This window comes from Natrix helvetica (genome assembly GCF_964273705.1).
Source record: "Natrix helvetica genome assembly, chromosome: 5".
NCBI lineage: Eukaryota > Metazoa > Chordata > Lepidosauria > Squamata > Natricidae > Natrix > Natrix helvetica.
In genome coordinates this window covers 60,776,259-60,801,010 of record NC_138551.1, presented here as the reverse complement: position 1 = coordinate 60,801,010, position 24,752 = coordinate 60,776,259, and the positions used below count along the sequence as shown (strand labels likewise).

Below are 24,752 nucleotides of genomic sequence, written 5' to 3'. Positions count from 1 at the left end.
CCAAGCTGAGTATCTTAACTACTGAGCCATCATGCCATCATTAGTATTGGTGAATACTATGCAATAATAATAACAATATCCAATATTATCCAAATGGCATAACTTCAGGATATAAACTTTGCTACCTCACTATGTAATGAAGCCCAAGACCAGAAGCACAAATGCTCTATTTTGATTGCAGGATGGAACAACTCAGAAAATGAGCTGCATGTGCTATGCAAAAGAGAGTCACTGAAAATTTAAAAGAACACTACCATGGCAACAAACATATGCAACAAATATAGAAACATGCACTTCTAGAATCAGTAAACATTGAAAGGAACTGCTGGCTCTTCCTTGGGGTTTCTTCTTTGCTCCACCTGTTCTCTTGCTTCAGGGCCATGTTTTATTTTGGATCCCTGCTAGGGTGCATACCTCTACAGTGTTAAAACTAAAAAAAAAGTCTCATCCAAAATACTAAATTAAATGTGAAAAGATTTGCATTGAAGTTCACAGGTCGGTTGTCTGAATAGATGCAAAATTAGAAAGAGCAGAGGATAATTTAAATAGAAATCTACAGTACAGAACATTCTGCAGAAGAGCGCCCCAGGTGATCAATGTGCCACTTCTTCCAGTCTGTTGCTTTGAAATGGCACCTGGATTGGAGTGCTCTATCCTTATGAAGCAGAACACCTGCTTTCTCTGAGTATTATGAACATCTGGTATTCTATCCTTGAATTTAGTTTGAACTGCCCTGAGATAAGCAAAGGCCACAGGCTCACATGTGACAAAGTGGCTAATAATTTATAGAAAAGTGATGTATGCAAATCAGACCACTGGTTCACCTAACCAACTATTGGGTACAGCCAAATGGCTCCATTTCCATAGAGAAGGGATTTCACTTCCTAAACATATAGGAGAAGGGAGAATCAGAAAGAAGGAAAAAAGAACTCAGAATTGGTATTTAAGAGAGAGAAAACATCACTTGAAAACTAGAAATGGAATGTTTCATGTAATAGGGTATCATAATAAAAGTGAATACAGCATATAATTATAATTACAGTTACACTAAATCACAATAATAAAAATCCTATACCTGGTGATGGGAATTCCAGAACACCAAAATCTCAAATGTCTTCTTGAATAGCCAAATTTGATACACTTCTTAGAAGTTCATGAGAGTGCTACCTTTCTTGCATGAGGTGGGAGAGGTTTTCCAGAAGAGAACCCCCACAGAAAATGTCTACTTTTGGCCCACCTTCAATCACACCTCTTAATAAATAAGGCTCTTTAACAAGGAGTCTCTATGCCCTTGGATTGGGCAAATAGATGCTATGCAGGATAGGTGGCTTTAAGGTACCCACCCTTTGGGCCATATAGAACTATATAGGTGTCAGAGATCTGACTTGCTGGAAACATTCTGAGTGAGTGAGGCAAGATAGAGGAAATAGGACCTAAAAACACATTGTCACAGAGACAGGCAAGCTGCAGAATAACTGGCACAAGAAAATGCATTGGTAGACTTGCTACCTCATCCTTATTTTTAAAGCATGAGTTTGAACCAGTCTCTAAATATCAGCCTGGCACCCAGTCACTCATTTTTAAGACTGTCCAAATCATGCAGATCTTAAATCCATATTTAGAACATTGATAGCTGAACTGAAATCGCAGTTGTGTTAGCAGGATCAGCACAGAAATGAAGCATTTCATTAGCACAAAAGATCACATTGTCAGTGTTTATACTTGAAACTCTTAAAGAAGGTGAGAACTGAATAAAATAAACTGAAGGTCTAAGTAATACTAGATTAGGCGCCCAAAATTCACTGATAAGTAGATAATTTCATGAAAGAGTTAATCTCACTGGCCATATGCTCCTATTGGTGTGAGATAATCCACCACCTATTACCTTATTCTCTTATACAAATTGCAGCAATGTATGCTCCCTATATGAACCCCAAAAGCAGTAGATATATTAGATCTTCCATATGCTTCAGAGCTACCATATTTGATTTGAAATCTTCAAAGCAGATCTTTGTTTGAATTTGCAAATCAATATAGCGTTGTCAAATTAAATCACCCATTTTTTAAATGTGCTGTTCCTCTAGAAGCTAAAAGGGCACATATACCCTCTTCCACTATATTTCTACAATAACATCTCAGATGTATCACTTGATCAAAAGACACCAATAGAGTTTGCATGGTTGACAGGTTTCTCCAGACTCATCTGCCTAAACCTAGGCCAATACCTTACCCAATAAGAACCTTGTCTGTTGCCATGCTTTAGTTTTGCCCTGTTTGATGGCAGCCAGGAGAAAATGCTTTCCCACTAGCTATACATTTGAGTTATCTGGGAAAGGGTTCTTAATATGCACAGCAATCTAGGAACCAAGAGTCCTTCCATATGTACTGTGTGTGTATATGACTATATAGGGCCTTTTGAGGTATCTATCAGTCATGCATGTACCTATGAATAGATTTAAAAAGTAGAAGAAATTGGCTTACTTCTCATTTGAATTAAATCCCCAAAGGGTTTTCTAAGATTTCCTCTTACGCTAACTTGAATTCTAGTTATCCAGTTATGAATAGTCATAAACATGTGGCCGCTTATGTTACTTGAAGACAATATAAAATTATTTGCAGCAGCCAATTCCTGTTAAAGGAGTCCACTGAGTGCTGTATAAAACAATGCTGAAGAAGCCACTTTGCTCTTTTGCAAGTCCCTTGTGCACATTATCCCTAAAATATGTTTTCAGTGTTTACTATAAATGCAAAGTGTACTTCTGATTCACTTGACTGACAGGCAGGGAGAGAAGGAATAAGATTCCTCTCTGAAGAACAATCTGCTTGATTCTTAACAGGATGCTTGAGTTATTTTCCGTCTGAAATTCAACCTTATTTCTGTTCAATCTGTTATCTGGCAAAATGCCAATTGACCACAGACAATTAAATTATTACCAGGTTTACAACTCTGGAAATAAAATGAGCACTGATTTAGTTAATGACATGTAATGTTGATAATAACAAAAATCATCAGTCTGGCTGTGAATTAAAAATTACTATTCGCATACAACATTGTTACCAAAATATAAAGCTATTTTGAGTACCTTCAGTCAAGGATATGAGCTGTATTCTAGTCTCTAAATCAAGATGCTGCCAAAATGTGAACTCAGTTAATTCTAATATGTTTAAATGCATGACAAATCCTGAGTTCATGCCAAGGAACTTAATTTTTATTGTACTTCAGACTGAAACTGGTTATGCATTAATAGTTTGGGGATATTTTCTATATGGGTAAGCATATCAAGGAATTGGTTGGCAACATAGTGTCTCTAGGCACTATTATGTCCATTAGTATCTCCATTAGTATAATTATTTTCTTTGCAAAGAAAATAAAATAGTTTTATTTATAATGTACAAGCACACATTTTCTTAGAGCTGGGGAGATTTTGGAATACAATGAGTGTTTCCCATTCAACCAGATTAAAACCTGATAGCTGCTGATATTGCCATGCATGAAAAAAATAATAATCTAAAGCTACAATAACACAAGTACAATAGTAACATTGGAGAGTTAAGAAGCATGAGCCACCGAAAAGCTCAACACAATGAAAGATGAAGTGCATCAATTACACTCTGACATCCTGGACATCAGCAGATTGTAAGGACCTGGAACTGGATGATTTCAGATGGAACATCAAACGGTTTAGTCCTTAAACAAAAACAAAACCATTGCTTAACCATTGTTCAGGAAAGGACTGAGAACTCAGATTAACAGGGTTGGAAGGGACCTTGTAGGTCATCTGGTTCAACTCCCCACCCAAGCAGGAGACCCTACACCATTTATGACAAATGGCAGTCCAATCTCGTCTTGAAAGTCTCCAGTGATGAAGCTCCCACAACTTCTGAAGGCAAGCTGTTCCACTGGTAGATTGTTCATACTGTCAGAAAATTTCTCATGTCTAGGTTGAATCTCTCCTTGATTAGCTGTCATCCATTATTCCTTGCCTGGCCTTCAGGTGCCTTGGAAAATAGCTTCACCTGTTCCTCTCTGTGGCAACCCCTCCAATATTGGAACACTACTATCATGTCTCCCCTGGTCCTTCTCTTCACTAGACTAGCCACGCCCAGTTCTTTGTATGTTTTAGTCTTCAGTCTCCTAATCATCCTAGTTGCCTTCTCTGCCCTTTTTCTAGAATCTCAACATCTTTTTTACAATGTGGTGACCAAAACTGGATGCAGCATTCTAGGTGTGGTCTTACTAAGGCTTTACCTCACTTGATAACAAAAAGAGCAGTTAAGTAAAATGTAGTCAATAACCAAATCATATCAATTAGATTCTGTTTAATGTAACAGTTGTTGAAGTTTATGTTCTAATCACTCAAAAAGAAGAATAGGAAGTTGATGATTTTACAGGCAAATTCAAGTTGAAAATAACAGAATATGCAGGCAAGATGTAATGCTTATGGTTTGCAAATAGAATACCAAAGCTGGAAAGCATGTGGAAAACATAATTGGACTGTGTGGTCCAGGAAATATAAATTAAACAGGAGAACAATAAATCCGTTTCTTCCAATCCAATAGTTTCAACATTTCACACACATTCTTCAAATAATTCAATATATATACTATCCTTCATTTTAGGCTATCAATAGTATCAATAGTAAAGGAACCAGCTGACAAGCAGTATTACAGCAGACTAGTATTTGAGAGGGTAGCATTGAAGATCTTGGAAAAGACATCTCATATCATGATACAATCATTAAAAGCAAGCAGAGAATGGGTTTTCCTGTAGCACTTAATGTGGAGATGAAAATTGGTCTTTGAAGAAATATGAATGAACTTTGGTGTTGAAGAAGACCCTGAAAATATCATGGGTAGCCATAAAACAAATAGATCACAGATCACTCCAATCCAGAGTTTTCACTTGAGGTACAAATGGTCATGGCCAAACTATTATATATTGGACACATTTTGTAAAGACTCAATTCCCTTGAAGTTCATAAGATGAAAAAAATGAAAGGAAAAAGAGGTAGAAGACAACTAGTAGCAAGTGGTGGAGTCAAGTACAACTGGAACCTCTGAGTGTACCTAAAAGACCAGGTTAAGGTCGTTTTCTTAGAGCTGGGGTCTAAACTTAGAGCTTGAATTTAGAGCTTGATATGATGGTAGATTTTTAGGGGAAACCCTCCTGTACTACCATCTCTTACAATACTAAACAACACAGTATCAACAGTAGATACCTTCAAGTTTCTAGGTTCTATCATATCTGAAGACTTAAAAGGGACACCTATCATCAAAAACATCATCAAAAAAGCACAACAAAGAATGTTCTTCCTGTGCCAACTCAGAAAGCTCAAACTGCCCAAGGAGCTGCTGATTCAGTTCCACAGAGGAATTATTGAGTCTGTCATCTGCACCTCTATAACTGTCTGGTTTGGCTCCACAATCAAACAAGACAGACACAGACTTCAACGGATAATTAGAACTGGAGAAAAAATTATTGCTACCAACCTTCCTTCCATTGAGAACCTGTATACTGCCTGAGTTAAAAAAAAAGGTTGTGGAAATATCTAGAGACACCTCATATCCTGGACATAAATTGTTTCAACTTCTGACCTCAACGTTATAGAGCATTGCATACCAGAACAACTAGACACAAGAACAGTTTTTTTTTTCCTGCATGCCATCACTCTGCTAAACAACTAATTACCACAATAGTGTCAAATTATTTACTAGGACTATATTACCATTATTCTTTTCATCCTTCCCATTACCTATCTCCTTTTCTACTTATGACTATAACCTTGCTGCTTGTATCTTTCCAATTTATATTGTTCTATTTATTTTCCTAGTATGATTTTGATTGCTTATTTAGTATCCTATGAGCATCACTGTGTTGTATCTTATGATTCACGATGAATGTATTTATGTTGAGTATGATCATGATTTATCACTTATAGCTTTTATATACACTGAGAGTTTATGCACCGAAGACAAATTCCTTGTGTGTCCAATCACACTTGGCCAATAAAGAATTATATATATTCTATTTATCTAGATATGATTTTGGGAAAGTCAGTCTGTGTGTTTACACCAATTTGACTGCACTTAGTCAATTAATGACAACATCAGCAAGAATATTTATTTTTCCCACAATGCCAAATAGGCATTTTGTTTCTCTATCTGCAGCTCAGACTCTTATTTGTTTTAATATTTGGTACTATAAACAAATAGGAATATATTATAACAAGCAGTCAGAGAAAGGTGTATATTGATACATTATATGATGACACAAAAGAAAACAGAAAAGAGCACTGTTTTGCACACTTCAAGATGCACTTCATTGGCCTCCATAAACAAAAAGATAACATAAATAAAAAACATTCCAATAGGATTTTTATCTCATTATGTAATGTGATATTTGTAATCCCGCCATCTCCCTCATTAATTCCTGCTAAGTATTTCTTAACTTTTATTTGTTTTGAGGAGTTTCATATTTTAAAATCAACAATTCACTTAACAGTTATAACACCAGTTGAAACACTTGTCCTTTCTCCCTCCCTTCAATGCAACTCCAAAGAGATTATTACAAATCAAAGGGGAATAATTCATTTTCAGATCCCATTAAAATTTTCAGTCATGATGGCTAATGGGAGTTATCAGCTGGGGTACCAATTACTATCTTCCCTAGCGATGGCTGGTGCGGCTGTAAACTTCTATCTCCTGGATCCAAGATTCAGCAGACAATTCTCAGCAAGTTGGAATAGTATTGTGGACATGTACTAGATCAACACCCTGCAATCTCTCCTAGGAAACTGGCTTATTTTGATTATCTTGGCTACTGCAAGTCATAACAAAAGATAAGTGATGATTTTGGAAACTGGACGTTAAAGGTCCTGATCACTATCTTTAAAGCGCTCCATGGCTTAGGACCTAGTTACTTGCGGGATCGCATCCTCCCACATACATCCCTGCGGCCAATCCGCTCTCACAGGGAGGGACTTCTCCAGGTGCCGTCCACTAGGCAATGCCAGCGGGCGGTGCCAAGGAGTAGAGCCTTCTCTGTGATGGGCCCAACCCTCTGGAATGACCTCCCCCCCCGACATTAGAACCACCTTGGACTTCCGCTCCTCCTGACAAAAATTGAAGACTCACCTGTTCCGTTTAGCTGGCCTGGCATAATTATAAATGTTACATCTATGAACTTCTGGTAGTATACTCTCATCTGGTTATTTTAAGGGTAATGTTTTAATTTTAATTGTTTTTAGGGCTTTTAGCCCCATATTTATTCTTCTGTACAGTACTCTTAATTTTAACCTCCTCCACATATATATACGTATATTTATAGTTTTAGTGATATCTGTATTTTATCTGTTATTTATTGTGTGGACTGTACACCGCCCCGAGTCCCTTTTTGGGAGAGGGGGCGGTTTAGAAATGCGAAGAATAGAATAGAATAGAAAGGGGCCTTATGATTTTAAGCAGAAGGAAAAATGCAAGCTCACTTAAACTGGGACTTACAAAATGATACAAAGCATTATAATATAGAAACATTAAAGAAGATCTTTCAAGAACAGAGCCAGAAGTCAGTAAGTACAATATAAACCCTGTCAGTACTGATTTCTGCTTGTTGCAATGTCCTGGCAACTCTTGATACACTTTTCATTGACGCTAAGATTTAAAAGTTTATTTTTTATGGATTTGTTATAGAAAAAGAAATGGGGTATATTGGATTCTGTAAAGTTAAACAGAGCTATCTGTTTAACCTTATAGGAAGTGATCAGTTATTAACGTTGTTTATACTTTTTGTAATGAAGGTTGAACGTCACATCTTTATATATTGTGCCAAAGGTGTTTTTTCAGGAGTCAACTGGACTGTCTTGCTTTTTCTTTAAAGACGTTTCAGTTCTCATGCAAGAAGCTTCTTCAGCTCTGACAGGATAGTGGGGAATGGAAGGATTTATATTCCTTGCAGACAGCTGGGCATTTGCATCCTTTTAGAGGGCCACTGAAGGACTTGGAGGTTTTTCTGTGTTTTTCTGAGTTGCTCCTGGTTCCTGTAGTCTGCAGTTTATTTTCCCTGGAAATCCATTCCTACTCCCACACCAGTCAAAGGGTGTTCATCCCAAATTGTATAGCTAAAAGTCTGTAGAGATTCTCAGTCATCCAGGTAATGCTTGTCCCAAAGGTGCTTTTTCAGGAGGCATTTATATTCTTTGCAGACAGCAAATCAAGATGCTGCATTTAAAAATAGTTTTCGTTATTACGTATAGCATACATATGCCCAAGGAACCATGTCACTGGGAAACAAAATGTATTTATTTCTCATTTGCATTTTATTTCCGTTGTAAGTGTCTGAGAGCTATGGCCATGTTGGCTGAACAAGGCATAGGTTATTGTTTTCACATCTTAAATACATCATGATAAAATTTGCTATATTATACCTCCACCCCAAACTATCAGAATGATGTCATAATTGTCCCAATGCCTGAAAGCTTTAGGATCTGGGTGGGGTTCAGTAGCCTTCAGCTCAACTCTAGCAAGATTAAATGACTTTGGATCAGTGACGTGCGGTGAGGTTTATGGCTGGTGAGGCTGGTGACGTCATCAGGAAGGCGGGGAATGGGACCATGTGTGCTGGAGGCTGAGGCTGCCTCATCCTCCAGCACACGTGATCCCATTCCCCACCTTCCTGAGCGCGCTCCACCGGCTCGCACTCCGCGATCCCCAACAGCAGCTGCTTTTCAGTGCTTTTCTGTGCGTCTGGCGTTTAGGACATCCGGCTATCTACCTAAACGCCAGACGCACAGAAAAGCACTGAAAAGCACTTCACCGCCAAGCCACTTCATCTTGATGACGTCGCCGACGTCGCTGCTGGGCGTGGCCGGACGGAGGTAACCAGAGTGGCGCCGAGGGGTCCAGGCGGACGAAAGAGCGAGCGAGCGAGCGATGGAGGATCAGGCAGCCTGCTCCTCAGTCGCTCGTCCGCCGGACTGCCTCGGCGCCACTCTGGCTACCTCTGTCCATCCGCGCATGGCAGCTGCGGCGATGTCATCAAGCCCCTGCCACTTCTGGACGTCTATTGCAGTCGCGAGGAGCACACAAAGTATAGCGGAGGCAGGAAGGTTATGGGCACTTCCGAGAACCCTTCTGCCTCCGCCGGTTCCCCAGCTGGCACCGCCCCGCGCTCGCTCCTTCTCCTCCCTCCTCTTTCTCTTATATATATGAAACTCCCTCATGGATATTATTATTATATATCATCATTTCATGATGAGAGGTGAGGCTCTGCCTCCCCTGCCTCCCCTGACCGCACGTCCCTGCTTTGGATATTTGGGCTTTCCAGTGACAAGGTTTCTTCACCTTTCGTCCTGGATGGGATGACATCACTCCAAACAGAACCAGTGTGCAATTCGGGCATCCTCTTGGATTCATGGTTCCTGCTAGAAGAGCAGGTGGCAGCCATGGCTAGGAGATCCTTCCTATGCCTTCAGATTATGTATCAGCTGTAGTGGTCACCAGTGTGTTTCAGGTGCAATTCAATGTAGTGGTTTGTCACTGTTAAAGCCCTTCATGGCTTGAGACTAGGTTGCCCAAGAGACTGTCTTCTCCCAGTTATTTCCATTTGTCCAATTTGTTTCTATGGGTTGAGCATGCTCAAACCAAAGTATGTCAGATAACCAGGATTAGCAGGTATACCTTTTCTGCTGTAACCCCTGACTTCTGGAATATTCTCCAGAGGGTAGGATGGCTGCAACCTTGTTCCTTTTCCATAAGGCCTTGGAGACTAGGTTATGAGCCTGGGCCTGGAGCTCCAACAGGGCCCTGTTTCTTAGATATATTAACATATTATTATAACTTTTATCAATGTGTGTGTGTGTGTGTGTGTGTGTACATACATACATACATACATACATACATACATACATACATACATACAGTATACATATACACTCTGTATGTGTATGTTCATGTGTCATATGTATATGCATATGTACATGTGTAAGTATGTATTGTATAACCTAGAACTAAGGGCTCAGGTATTTGTCCAGAATAGTAAAAGATTTCCTACTTGAGCAGGGGGTCGGACTAGAAGATGTCCAAGGTCCCTTCCAACTCTGTTATATTATTTATTTATTTATTTATTTATTTATTTATTCATTCATTCATTCATTCATTCATTCATTTATAAAATATATAGGGCACTCCTCTCAAGGTAACTCATTATATTGTTACTATTACTAGATTTTTAACTGCTTTTATCATTGTTTACTGCCTAGCATCGCTTGCCTGAGATGGAGGCTATACAAATGTAGTAATAAATTAATCAAGATTTGTATTTCTGAAGAAAGAGATTTTTTTGTCATTAACATGATGTTTCAGGGTAATGGTCTTAAGACATCCTTTATAGCCACCAAAGAATATGATTATTTTTAAAAAGCCAACGAACAATGTAGCTGTTCATTCTTCCTTGTGGTGAAGTGAAGAAAATGCTAAGGATTCTAAGTATAAGCCTCAAATAAGCCTAAAGTGCAAGCCACATGTGACATAATTACTGGTACCTGGACATAATTTGTTCATTTACCTTGTTTAGTCATTTCCCTATATTCTTGTGGCAGGTACTTCAGTTCATAAGCACTTTGAAGTTCCCTATTGTTGATGTTTTTAATGAGTGCTTGGCAGAGATACATTCTTTTGGCTTGGCAATTTGCCATTATTTAATCAGTCAGAATCAAAGGATATATAAATAATGAGTACACTTATTTCTCAATAGTTTTGGAGTGAATGAGCAGATCTTTGTATTCGTCACTTGTAATCTTCTATTAGATTCTGGTGTTTGTATGTATATATATATATATATATATACATACATACCCTTTATTTATTTATCAGTACAAATAAAACACACACACACATATATGTACTATATATATATATATATATATATATATATATATATATATATATATATATATATATATATATATATATATATATATATTACATTTCGCAGTTGAAATAGATGCACTCGTTATTTATATATTAAAACTTCTTTTAGTTCTTTCTCTCTTAAGCAAAAATTAACAATTAAGATTTTCTGTAATCTACATGAAACTTCATTTGAAAAAATAAGAATGTTCTATTGAAAAAGTGGATTACATTTCATACATCATAATAAAAATGAACACACCTTGTCTCAAAAATGCTAAAATGAATACTATGTTTGTACTTCTCTTTGCGATTAAACTGTTTTGTGTACTATAAAGATTCAGGATCATCAGATGAGACCTACTATTCAGTTTATACGACTATTCAGTCGTATAATATAGTGGTATAACTATTCCACAATGATCTGTTCAAGTTGCACTAGCCCTCAAAGTATGAAGACCAATTTTTTTTCCAGTCTTGTTAGTTATAGCTAATTATACTAAAAGTTACATCTTGGGCAGTCTTTGGAACAAGAATGTCTTTCAAACTTTTTTTTAATGAAAAAGAAACTTTTATGTTATTCACACAAAAATAAGAAATATATTTTCATTTTCAGATTCCTGGAGAAGGAGAGGGCTTTCTAATTTCTTCTGCAATAAGAATACATTGCAGATTTATAATTTTTTCCTGATAATACATCCAAAGAAGAGAGAAGCTGTATAAACTGCTTTACAACATTCATCAAGGGTGCCACAGGTCTTTATGAAAAAAAGAGAGAGGAAGGGAGGGAGGGAGGAATTTAAACTCTTGTTACCAGCCCACCAACTTGCCCAATGTGTCAACTCCAATATAACTCACTGGCATTCAAATATGGAATATAGATTAAGAAAAAACAGATTGCAAAAGTATGTCATAGAAATGCAGTAATGAACGTAATAGCTTATACCTTAATTATGTATTCTGGATTGTTTATAAATCTTTTGTCAGTGGTTTCTATCTATACATTAACATAGATTTGACCATTATTTAGGAAAAGTTCTTGCCTTTTTGTGGTCATTTTAGAATTACTGTTATTCAGCATTTCTAGAACAGTCTTTAGAAGGACTGTGCCAAAGGCAATATGTTGATTTTATTACTGTCTCTAAAAGGCAGATGTTTCTTACAAGGAATTTCCTGCAATAAAAATCTGTGTCATTCCAAACAGGGAAGGTTGATGTTGTGAAACACCTTGCAGCTGAAATATGGTCTTTTTCAGATTGATCATGATGTAGGTCCTGCAGGTATTGTAAGAGCAGAAAGAGGAAGAGTCGAGGCTTTGCTGTTTTCCATCAAGTTGTCCCAATAAAAGGAAAATATTTATTTTGGGGGGGAAATGGCCAATGGGATCGTGTTTTGGGTCATGTGCCAGAGGTAACAGAGTACACTGAAATAACTAATTTTAAATTGTTCTTGGTTCCTCAGCCATTATCCAAATTGTTCTATTTTATAGAAAAATGCAGGGAAGTTGTGAGACAAAGGGGTACTTTCTGTACCAGTATCCTTCAGGTGTAGTAGTCAGGGTTTATAATCTCTGATCTCTTTCTGCTCTTTTGATCAGGAAGCTATTTTCACCAGGTCTAATTTTAATTTCTTCTTTTTAAAAAAATCAGTGAGAGAGCAGTGATGGGAAATTATGGGTCCTGAAGTTTGGCTGAGGGAATGGAATTCATCTCATGCTGCAGCTCACAGTCCATACGCTGAAAATGCATAGCTGTGAAAGTAACTAAAAGTATTTTCTCTCTGATTTCATGGCATCCCAGCCTAACTCCTGATTTTCTTTCTCAAGTGATGCTAAGGAAACAGTGGAAGTCTTGAAATGTTATTCAAGGGCACTGAGACTGGACAAATGGAAGAACAGGCAAAATTGAAATATGGTAATCATAGACAGGCTAACCTAAAATTGAGAAAACAACTTTTCCCAACATGAATTTAATTTGGGGGTGGTTCTGGATATGCTGGGGAATTGTCCAGAAATTTATTTATCCAACTATTAATGGTGTTCCAGCTTCATCTCTTCCTGAGAAAAGTTGATCTGGTCACAATGGTTCATGCCTTCAATATGCTGTGCTTGAAATGCTGTGAGTTGTTTTATGGCAGGTTGCTCATCAAAAGTGCATTAAAAATACAGATTAATATGCAGAGTTAATCCAAGCTTTCCAAGATACTTGAAGCCCCTTGGTGTTGGTGTTGGGGGGGGACATGTACATGCCCCCACCCCAAACACCAAGGGGCTTCAAGTATTTTGGAAAGCTTGGATTAACTCTGCATATTAATCTATACAAGTCCTGCTCCAGAAAAAAGGGCAGAAACAGCTGCACAGCATTTCTCCTGGATCTGCAGGACAATTTGGTTTTTCAGTGTCTTTCCCTTAGCTTCTCTTCTACCTCTAATATTGTCCACTCACTCTAGAAACTTTGGTTTCCCTCTCATCCTTGTTATCATGCACATTCTTCTTTTTGGTGCTCCTGGTGCTCAACAAAAAAGCACTGGCCAACTCAAACATGGAAAGATAGAAGTAGTTGCTGTAGTTGGGTGAAAACAATTGCCGTTACCCTAAAATAGTACATCTAAATTGTTGTCTACTATGGGGTTTACACATCATAAAACACCAGACTGTGAAATATGAACACAGACTTTCTATTTTTATCTTAACTGAATTCAAGTTTTTTTGTTTCTTACCTACAATGGTCTAAAATGAAGAAACAGGATAGGAAGAGTAACGATGCTTTTGAAAATTGGTGTTGGAGAAGACTCCCCAAAATGCCAAGAGCAGCCAAGAAAAAAGAAAAAAAAAGACCCAAGCAAACAAATCATCAAACAAATTGATACATGTTTTCCCTCAAGGCACAAATTATGAAACTCGAATTATCTTACTTCAGACACAATATGCAAAGTGCCTAGAAAAGGCTCCGATGCTGGGAAAGGCAGAAAGGAAAGAGAAAAGAGAGCCCAGAAGCAAGATGCATGAACTGAGTTACAGAACCAACTAGTTCAGTGATGGCTAACATTTTCCGGACCGAGTGCCCAAAGCGTGCATGCGTGTGCGCAAACCCTCAAAATGCAATGTGCATGTGGCTCACGCACACACCCTGCACCACCACCCTTGCACACATGCACACATTGCCTACTGCATGCACCCCCTGCACAGCCCTCCTCTGCACGCTCCCCGCCCCCATGCATGCACAGCAGAGACCTGAAGGTCAGCTGCTTGGCAGGAGACATGCGCACATGCGCACCGGAACTGAACTAAGGCAACAGCTTGTGTGCCCATAGAGAGGGTGCTGCATGCCACCCCTGGCACGTGTGTCATAGGTTCGCCATCACAGAACTAGTTCATTGTTGCAAGTCCATATGGATATAAGGGACTGTAATATTAGCCTAGTTCTAATCTAAGACTTTTAGGACACCTTTTTTCTCTACTGATCATTCTCGGAGTTAATTTGTATGATGATTTGGGGGGGGGTTGTCCACAGTGTTCTCTTTTCCAACACCAAAGTGTGCAAAAGTGTTGGAATTCTTTCTCTCCTTCTTCAAAAGTTCAATTTGCTTCCAGAGAATCACGATTCTGATCTTTGTAAGTATAGATGCATCACAGCATTTGAATATCTTTTCCAAAGCCTTCATGGCTACTTGAACAAAATGTTATAATGGGGCAAGCAGCTAACAGAAATAATGGATCAATGGAAAAGGGGACAAATATTTTTTATACTAGCTTAAAATTGCAACACACCTGCCAGTTTCTCAAGGTTTTGTTTGTATGGTGAATTGGCTAAATCAGAAATTCTGGCATTTCTAGCCTTTCTTTCACTCACAAACACGTCTTCTTGTACTAAAAAAAGTCAGACTTCAGAAATCAGGTTATGTAAATCATAGATGATTACCAGAGAGTGGTGAAAGGAGTATTTTTGTATAATGATATATACATATTTGACTGTTTGAATTTCTGAACTTATATTCATTTCAGCTGAGTTGCTGAATACAAAGCAGATGCCAAAACCATGGATTAAAGGTTACAAAGATGGATTTTCACATTGCTTTTGTTCAGTGCTTTTATCAACAGTACACATGAAAAAGATCTCGGAGGCTGAACTGAAGGCATTTAACTGATATAGATAAACAGATAATGAAAAGTTCAATTAACCCCCTTTTAAAATGCCCTAATAAGTGACGCAGCTTTAAATTCACAAGCATATAGTAGAATGGATGGAAAACTATATTGTAATATAATATTTGTTCATGGTCAAAACTGTTCATTTCCGCATTGCTACTTTCTTTTTATCAAAATGAATGTGTAGTTGGCCATTTATGGCCCACATGCAAAGTAATTTTGTGTCAGAAATACAATCTCTTTATGAAAAAAAAAAGTATTGTATATGGCATTTTACCTATAGAAAATAAAATCTGGAATAACTGCAGCTTTTTTATCTTAATCCATAAACTGGACTAGATTCCAAGGGCAGATCTCCTTTACTCTTAAAGACTATACAAATGGCAGAAGATATGTTTTTGAATACATGAATGAAAGTTATTAAAAGATGGGCATCTTAGTCTTTTTTCACTTGCCAACATTCTTCTTCTACATAACTAGATGTTCGTGAGATCCATCATTCTTGTCCTCTGGTCTGTGATGAGATAAGAAAGGTGGACACACAGATGCAATAACAGCAACAGATGGCTTATTCTATTTTCTCTTAAGGATGTTTTACCCTCTTTCCACATTAATATGTTAATTTAAATAAAATCACATGAAAACTCCACAGTGTAATATGTTCCCTGGCAAAGAAAACTTTCCTGGAATTTTTTATTTTTCAAAGATCTAAGTATATTGTATGTAGTTTTGTATGGATTTTGAGCTGATAATTGCATTCAGGGAAGTACAAAATTTAAAGAATACTTTCATTTTAATTACATATTAGCACTAGAAATTGGAACAGGTCAGATCACTTCAAATACAAACTGAATTAAACACTCAAGCATCTCTCATAAAGAACAGAACAGAACAGAATACGTGGGATTTACTATTGCCTGGTGGGGGTTAAAAGTGGCTATTTAATTGGAAAGCTCAAAAGACTGTTGTGCCAATTGGCAAGTTACATTATTTTAAGATGAAGTCAGCTTCTAATAAAATAAATTGTTGATAATAAGAGAAAGACGATATATTGTTGAATGTCTTCAATATATACTTGCTTATATCTGAGAAAGATTTCTTATGCCTAAGAAAGATGAGAGCCAATTTGGTCTAATGGTTAAGGCACCAGGCTAGAAACCGGGAAACTGGGAGTTCTAGACCTGCCTTAATTACAAAGCCAACTGAGTGGCTTTGGCCAGTCACTCTCTATCCGCCCTTGGAAGGAGGCAATAGCAAACCATTTCTGAAAGTTTGCCAGGAAAACTGCAGGGACTTGTCCAGGCAATTGTCAAGAGCCAATACTGACTTGAAAGGACTCCCCCCCCCAAAAAAAATTAAGTTTTTTCAACCTCCTTTCATATGCAAGCTTGAATTGCAAGGCTGAAATTTCACCCCATATTCTTCATGAAATGTAATTTGTCTCTGGAAAAAAGAATATGTTGAAAGGCGAACATGCAAACAATCTCCTATAGTTTCCATCAGGTCACTTTGGAAGAACCTCCATAAAGGTGCCTACTCTATAAACTGGTTTTGTTCTTCTGAATGGCTGCTTGTGGGTAAGAGAGTGACAGGTAAATCAGTCAATGGGAAAGAATCTTCTTTCTAGATAGTCATCCTGATCATTCTGTGTCCTGATCAACTGATGGACCATACTGGCGTAGGGTGATTGCATGTATTCAAGCATTGCTGACTTTCAATTGTTCACCATTGGCAACATTGAAATGCCATGTCCTGCTACCACTGCCACAACTCACAAATATTTCTGGTGCAATGCCCAAACTTTAAGAAAACCAGGAGCATATTGGGGGAGGCAAAATAACATCCATTCCATTCTGACATGCAAAATAAATTCTGAACTTCTAAATACAATTCTTTTGTACCTAAATTGGGTGGATTATTTGGACTGGAAAAGAAAAAGAAGACGATCCTTCATGCCTGCATCTGTTCTGATCACTGCTTAATTAAGGAATCAAATAATCAAAACTGTCTTGAGTTATTTGACTTAAAATTGATCTTTTATTCTGCTGAGTGGCTTGAGGTGCTGTTTGAAACCAAGCCTATAAGTGGAGGAAAAAGAGAATGTCGTACCTTTAGCAGCTAAAATATAAATGCCTTTATTTTCATTATTTCATTTCTACAGCCAGATGTTTTCTCCCTTACATACTCCCTCATATATAGACTTTCTTTATAAACCATTTTAGGAAATATGTCACCTCAAAAAACTTGAAAGTATAAATGTGCAGAGATCCTTATTCAAACTGCAGAATTATTTTATATGATGAAAGAATTATACCTGAAAAACATCTCAAGGTATCTGCAGATTAATGCATTTTTAAAATACATTCATATGTTGATCAACATATTACCTTTCTAGACCATTCATGACTCCTTGGATCATCACACCAAAAGTATTTCCTTATCTAAACAGGGAAATAGCATTACCCTAGGTGAGCAAAACAGAAAGTAGTAGAAACTACTTCCAAGAGTGAATTCCTGCTAGTTTCCATATTGACTTCCCTTGTAGGAAGCTGGCAGGAAGCATCGGAAATTATGGTATTGTGACTGCAACTGACTGCGACAACACCACCACAGGGGTAAAGCAGCCACAACTTTCAATCCAATAAAGTTGTGGGTAACAGATTTTGGACACATTCTGTAAGTTCAGCCATTTGAGGTAAGTTGATTCAAAAATTGTTGCCCTAGGGTACATTAATTCACCCAATTAAAGGTTACAAACAATTATCAAACAGCCAAAGAGGTTTTAGCAGTATATACCGTAGATAGTGGGGGAAACTATCTGCCTCTCCACAATTGCTTGTCAATGAGCATCACCAATGACTCAGGGCTTGGGTACCGAATAGTCCTCTCTTTCCAGATAGTTTTTATCTTCTTGGACAACCTGAGAGTTCCTGTTGAGAGGTCCCACTTATCAAGAGGTACAGGGGGGGAGTCTGGTAACTGACCTCTTTGTGGGAACTCTTCTCTAATGGAACAGCCTACCCTCTGAGGCAAGGATGGCCTCCAGTTTTATTTCTTCTCAGAAACTGGTATTTAGTTGTGGGACCCTGGTTGTCTAGATCAATGTATTATTGGAATTGGTGATTTATTGTTATTATTGAAAATTATCATTATTGCTGCCTTTACTTCATTTAAAAAAAACCTGTAAACCATGTAAAATTCCTCTGAATTGATGCAAAGATAAATCACATTTTTAAGAGAATGTTTGCTGCCTTTGTTTTTTTTTTTTTTTGCACTGCAATGGGACCTACTCCCATCTAAGAGGGTATCCAATGGCAACTCTAGTTAATTTTTAGAAATAATTAGTGTGCGTTGATATCCCACAAACAAACAAAAATATATGTAAAACACATATTCCCAAATCCAAGATGTTTACTTAAGAAAATGTGATTTGCATCCCATTCAGAGAGCCAAGCTTTTGCATATTTATCCATCTCATAAAGGCACATGGGGAGTAGAGTTTTCCTAGCTAAAAATCTTGGAAGCGTTCATTCTTAAAAATTGGCCCTTTTCCACTAAAGGAAGAGATGGCTTTATATTTCTAACAGCCATAAACAGTCTCATCATAAAAATGATGACTCAAAGTTTTGACAAGGTTTTAAAAATATTTTACACATGAGCATATGAAATCTTAATCTTAATCTGGGTTTCATATTGGGATAAATACATTCTTCTCACATGTGTCTGCCATTCTTTGCCTTCTGGGCCCTATAAATATAGCATTTATACATTTCATAGCAAACCAAAATAAAACATAACAAGCTGATCCCTACAGTTTGGGCGTGACTACACACAAACAAAAATAATGTTCCCAGAACAAAACTGGGAATAATAGAACAATAATGGCATGATTGCAAATTTAAAACCACAAAAATGTGCTCTTATCTGTCTCATCTTGTTATTGTTCTCTATTTATAAGATTGCATTTTAATAACACGTCTCTATATCCTAATTTAACACATGAATTATAAACAATCCAGACTATTTATTTATTAGACTTGCATTACACATATTTTAGTAAAAAAAAAATACATTATGTGGCTATTTATCTCAAGGCTTTTCCATAGATTTCTACAAAAAGTAAACAGTTAAAGATTCTTCCTCTTGAAATTAAATATTAGAAGCAGTTTGCAATTCTTGATGATTTCTTGTCCTCTCCATATCTTCATTTATTGATTGGAAACTTGAGAGAAGTGGTCTGAAATCAGAATCTAGACCATAGAGACAAAAACTTGAATTTTGGCAAGCAGATTTCCCTCCATTTCCACTCAGAAAACCTGGATCTGAAGGAAAACTGGATTGTTCACTTGATATAAGAGCAATTTTCAGTTTATTTTTAATAATTTTCTTTTAACAGCTGGTCTACTGTTACCAATTTCTCATTGCATCAGCATTAAGAAATTCCCCGAGGAATTTCAGGGAAGTAAGGAATGTTAGAAACACACTGATGTGTGGTGCTGCAAGATGCACATTGATTTGCTAGTAATAGTCCCTTTAAGATAAACTGCAGTCAATTCTTCATTACTCAATGGGAACATAATCCCTTTCACATACACCCCCTGAGTGCCTCAAGGCCTTACAACCTTTCCATTAGAAGCAACTGTCATCCCAAGCTCCGAATTTCATTATTTTCTGAAGGCACAACAGATAGGATGCTTTTAATACAGATACATAACCAACAAAAAGATCAGTTGCATGCATGACCCCTGAAAGTTACCCATTAACTCCCAAGGAGCTTTTATCACTATAATGTACACAGACACACACACAAGCCAAAGTGGGATTGATGTCAAGCACTCTGTTGACAACCATTGCCGAGGCTCACACAATATGCTATGCATGCACCTGCATTGTTTTGTTGTGCAATCTAATTCCTCAAACATCTGCATATATAGACTACATTAGAGTGACAAATGTAAGTTGTTGAGCTTCACCAGCTGTCCTTGCACATCTGGTTGGAAGTTGTTAGGAGGGAGAAAAGCATCCCTGCTTAACTCTTGTTGAAATTCACTTTGTTTCAATGCCTTCGTAGAATTTTTGGAGGGTGGATTCAAGACTTAAATGCTATGTAAATGATATACTACTGCTGGGTGTCAGGAGTCATGACTCAAATGGAAAGTCATTATTCAGCTTAGCCCCAACAAATAATTTTAAGAAGGCATGTGGTTAATGCCAGAATTGTTTAATCTTTCTACTTATTGCAAAAGACTTATTATCTGCACAAATCCGGACTATCATTAGATGGAAGCAAAGAGATACTGTACAGAAAACCTTTTGTAAACTTGTAATGGCCATCTGCATTTTGGCAGCCCAGATCCCGATAGCCCTTCTATAAATCAACATTTCTTTTTACTAATTCATCCTTCTTTTGCTTATTCTGAAATAATGGGTGCCGGCCTAACCGAAGAGTTTGTCATAGTCAAAATAGAGCAGTTAATTATATTCTAGGGAACCTATAAACTTGAAGATTCTGGATTTTCCAAAAGGGCCAGTTCACACCACTATGGAGCCCTGGTGGCGCAGTGGTTAAAATGCAGTATTACAGGCTAACTCTGCCCACAGTCTGGAATTTGATCTGAGGGACTCTACGTTGACGCAACCTTCCATCCTTGCGAGGTCGGTAAAATGAGGACCCAGATTGTGGGGTACAATATGCTGACATTGTAAAATCCTCAGTGAGTGCTGTAAAGCACTGTGGAGCAGTGTATAAGTCTAAGTGCGATTGTTATGTTGTTATATAAAAATAAATAAAGTAAAGTAAAACCATCAGGGGAAAAAACTTTTTTGAAGAACAAGAGATTTGTTTGTCTCCCACATGTGCTAGGAATTCAGCTCAGCACCTCTTGGCCGAGAATACAATTCTAAGTTTTCCATGAGGGAATGAGTCATCTTCTCTAGACAAGCGTCAGAGATATTTTGGAAATTCTACTGATGTTACTGAAACACATAATTAGCAGGCCCATAATACAATAATTCCCAAATGCATAACAAGCTCCTGTTCAAATGTGCCAAAAACTATAATATGTTCATAATTAAAAACAAGATTAACTACCAGTTAATTTCTCCTTTCATTGTCATCTGTACAGCTCACACAACTGGCTTGACAAATAGTATCCACTACCTTTGCTGAGACTCAGATCATGCTTGTTTTATCCCTTCAAGTAATTAGGAAGCGAATGTGTTTCTCCATGTTCTGAACACTCTTGTCTTTGACCTTTAGTTCTCTTTTCCTTTTTTTTTAAAGCAGAAAAATCATGTCATCATTATTCAGTGATTTACCACTAAATTTTAGCAGCAAGTTTTGAGGAAGCCAAGAAGTTCTAACAAAAAAAAAGTATGGTCTAATATTTTGCATATAGAACACATTGAAACGGTCCTACAACAATACACTGCAATACAGTAAGACTTTTAAAAATGAACTAAACTGAGCTGCCATGGTTGTGTGGTTAACATTTAACCATGACTCAAAGGTTTCAGCTCAGTTTTAACTCAATGCGACTATTAAATCATACTCAGATTCTAATCACATGAGCTCAATTCATTCATGTCCAGGAAATGCAGAATCCTTGATTAAGTGATTGAAACAAAAGTCAACAACAATGTTGCCCCATTATTTCACTAGCTTACTAGCTTTATCTGGATCATCCTCCAAACTAAGCAGGATTCAGAGCATGAAAAATGGCAGCTATCAGCAACACTGCCGAGTTTGTATATCGAAGCATGACGGACTCCAGATATATTTATTACCTCAAATTATTTATCAGCTATTCACCAAGTAGTAAAATATCTAAAGATGAATTAGCATAATACTCTGTGTGGAGTTGCTTTTTAAGGTGGTCAAGACTATTGACAGGCACTGATTGTAGAGACTATGTTAACCTTTTTAAAACTAATCCATCAGCCACCATTCTTTTGGAGGAACAATTCAAAGTGTGATGACATATACAATCCCCTCTAAATTAGGACTGGCCTAATTATACAATACAATACAATAATACAATACAATAGTAGAGTTGGAAGGGACCTTGGAGGTCTTCTAATCCAACCCCCTGCCTAGGCAGGAAACCCTACACCATTTCAGACAGATGGCTATCCAACATCTTCTTAAAGACTTCCAGTGTTGGGGCATTCACAACTTCTGGAGGCAAGCTGTTCCACTGATTAATTGTTCTAACTGTCAGGAAGTTTCTCCTCAGTTCTAAGTTGCTTCTCTCCTTGATTAGTTTCCACCCATTGCTTCTGGTTCTACCCTCAGGTCCCTCGGAGAATAGTTTGACTCCCTCTTCTTTGTGGCAACCCCTGAGATATTGGAACACTGCTATCATGTCTCCCCTAATCCTTCTTTCTCTTAAGCTAAACATACCCAGTTCCTGCAACTGTTCTTCATATGTTTTAGTCTCCAGTCCCCTAATCATCTTTGTTGCTCTTCTCTGCACTCTTTCTAGAGTCTCCACATCTTTTTTACATCGTGGCGACAAGAACTGAATGCAGTATATTGATAAACCAGAGACTGTCTTGCGAGCCTGCCTAAACTTAAAATATTTTTTTCAGAGAAAGTCCTTGTGAAAAGAACAACACAAAACCAAGAATGAATAAAATGGTCACAGCTTTATTAATTTAAAAAGCCTGGACATCACATGTAATCTGGACAGATAATAGACAGTAGCACATGTTAAGTATTTTCCAGCTTGTTGTTTACATAGTCAGGTCGTTTTCTAACAATACTTACCTGATCTGAAGGCAGACAAGGAATTCTTTCTTGTTCCACCTCTTTCTGGGAAGAACCTTTCAGGATCCCCATCCAAAAGCAATGAACTATAGACATGCGCAGGCTTCCTGACTTGTAGTCTTGAAGGTACTTACCAAATCATTTAAACCACTGTCCCCCCAACTTTTGGGGCACCAGAGACTGGTTCCAGTGGTGGGATTCAAATAATTTAACAACCAGTTCTCTGCCCTAATGACCAGCTGGGTAGGCGTGGCTCAGTGGTCATGTGACTGGGTGGGCATGGCCAACTCAATATCACTTATGTCGATGGGCGCTTCGCCTTAGCTGTTACAATGTAATAAGGGTTAATCAGAGAGGCAGTTTCTGTAAGCAGGGCAATAAAGATTAGGCTAGAAACAACACCAGAATGTTTCCTTCCTGCCTTCCTTACAGGATTAACCCTGTAAAGTGGAAAAAAACAAAAGGAGATTTCTTCCAACAACCAGTTTTCCGAACTGCTTAGAAAGCTAACAACCGGTTCTCCCGAATAGATTCGAACTGCCTGAATCCCACCACTGAATGGTTCTGTGGAGAGATGTTTTTCCATGGACTGGGGGGAGTGTGGTTTTGAGTGCAGCCTGTATCCCATGGATGGGGCTTCACTTATTTGCACAGCCTGGTTTCTGGCATGCTACAAACCAGCGCCGGTCCATGGATTGGGGTTGGGGACCCCGATCTAAACAATAGCCTACATGACTGGAGCTTCGAAAGTCTCTGATCAGAAGTAATTCAAATAAAATCAGGAAGGAATAGGTTTCCTCAAAGTTAGTCCTACTCAGCACCCACTAAAGAAGAAGTAGCAAATGCCTTAGTACAAATGGAGGAAGAAGAAAAAGTTTTCAGAAAAAACCTGGAGGGAAAGTGGATAGTCCCTGCCAAAGGAACAAAACTGGGTTTTGGGATAAACTCAGCCACATGCTCAATGAGAACCCATTAATATGTTCTCCCTGAAAAGGACACTGTTTTGGGACCAAGATCCTCTCAGTCTCACCCACTATCAACTCACATTTACTAATGATGCAGAAAAAGAACGCTCAGGATTTTCCCTGACAAAGATAGTTAAAGGAGCTTCTTCTCTATTATCTTCCAGGTTATGAGTCAACTTCTGAGAAGTGGATGCTGCAAATATTTTTGTTTGGGAAATATTCTCCATCTGTAGGCAGTGGGGAGGGGGGCCCATATAGTGTTTCTTATGATACAGCTACAAGTGTTGTTTTCTACAGAGACGTGGTTAGCTCACCCCTCTCAGTAGTGGTTTGCTGGCCCCATGTTCTTGCAGCAGAATCAATATTTACACTATATTTTGCAAGTAATCATTATTCATTGTCCAACTTAGAATTATATCTGTACAATGGTGTCCTTTGTTCAGTACCCTTAGGTGATCTGGTTACAGTTAATGTCGCTATTAAATAACTGAAAGGAGTTATTAAATAACTGAAAGGAGTCACTATTACCAAAGTGAAGGAAAATTGTTCTGAGGGAGTTCCATTTTGCCAATGAATGTGCCCTGAATGCTGGCTGAGAGCCAGAGATGCAAGCCAGTATGCACACATTTTTCTACAGCTTGTAAAACTTTGGAGTTACTACCAATATTCAAGTTACTGGCCTGCTCCTCATGCATCATATATAGGATCCAAAATCACAGTCAAAAGGCAGAAGCCAAAAGCAGCGGACCAGTTCAATTATTTTGGTAGGAGCCTCTACCAAATAGCAACCATTGATATGGAAATCAACTGCAGAATCGCAAAGGCAAGTTCTCTTTTTTGTAGACTGCACCCCATTGTGTGGGAATGTCAAAGAATGAGTGAAGCAGCAAAACTGAAGGTCTACAGCACTGAGGTACTCACTACCCTTCCATATGCCTGTGAAATGTGGACTGTATATTGAAGGCGT

At 37.9% G+C, this 24,752-nt stretch overlaps 1 long non-coding RNA gene across 1 annotated transcript; it reads right to left on the bottom strand.

The window, feature by feature from the left end:
• Positions 1–15,405: 15,405 nt before the first annotated feature.
• LOC309393549 lies at positions 15,406–17,804 on the bottom strand. The gene is made up of 3 exons (XR_014175606.1): positions 16,954–17,804; positions 16,423–16,495; positions 15,406–15,566 (listed from the first exon to the last, which is right to left on the bottom strand). It is a non-coding gene; the product is annotated as an uncharacterized lncRNA (long non-coding RNA).
• Positions 17,805–24,752: the final 6,948 nt, after the last annotated feature.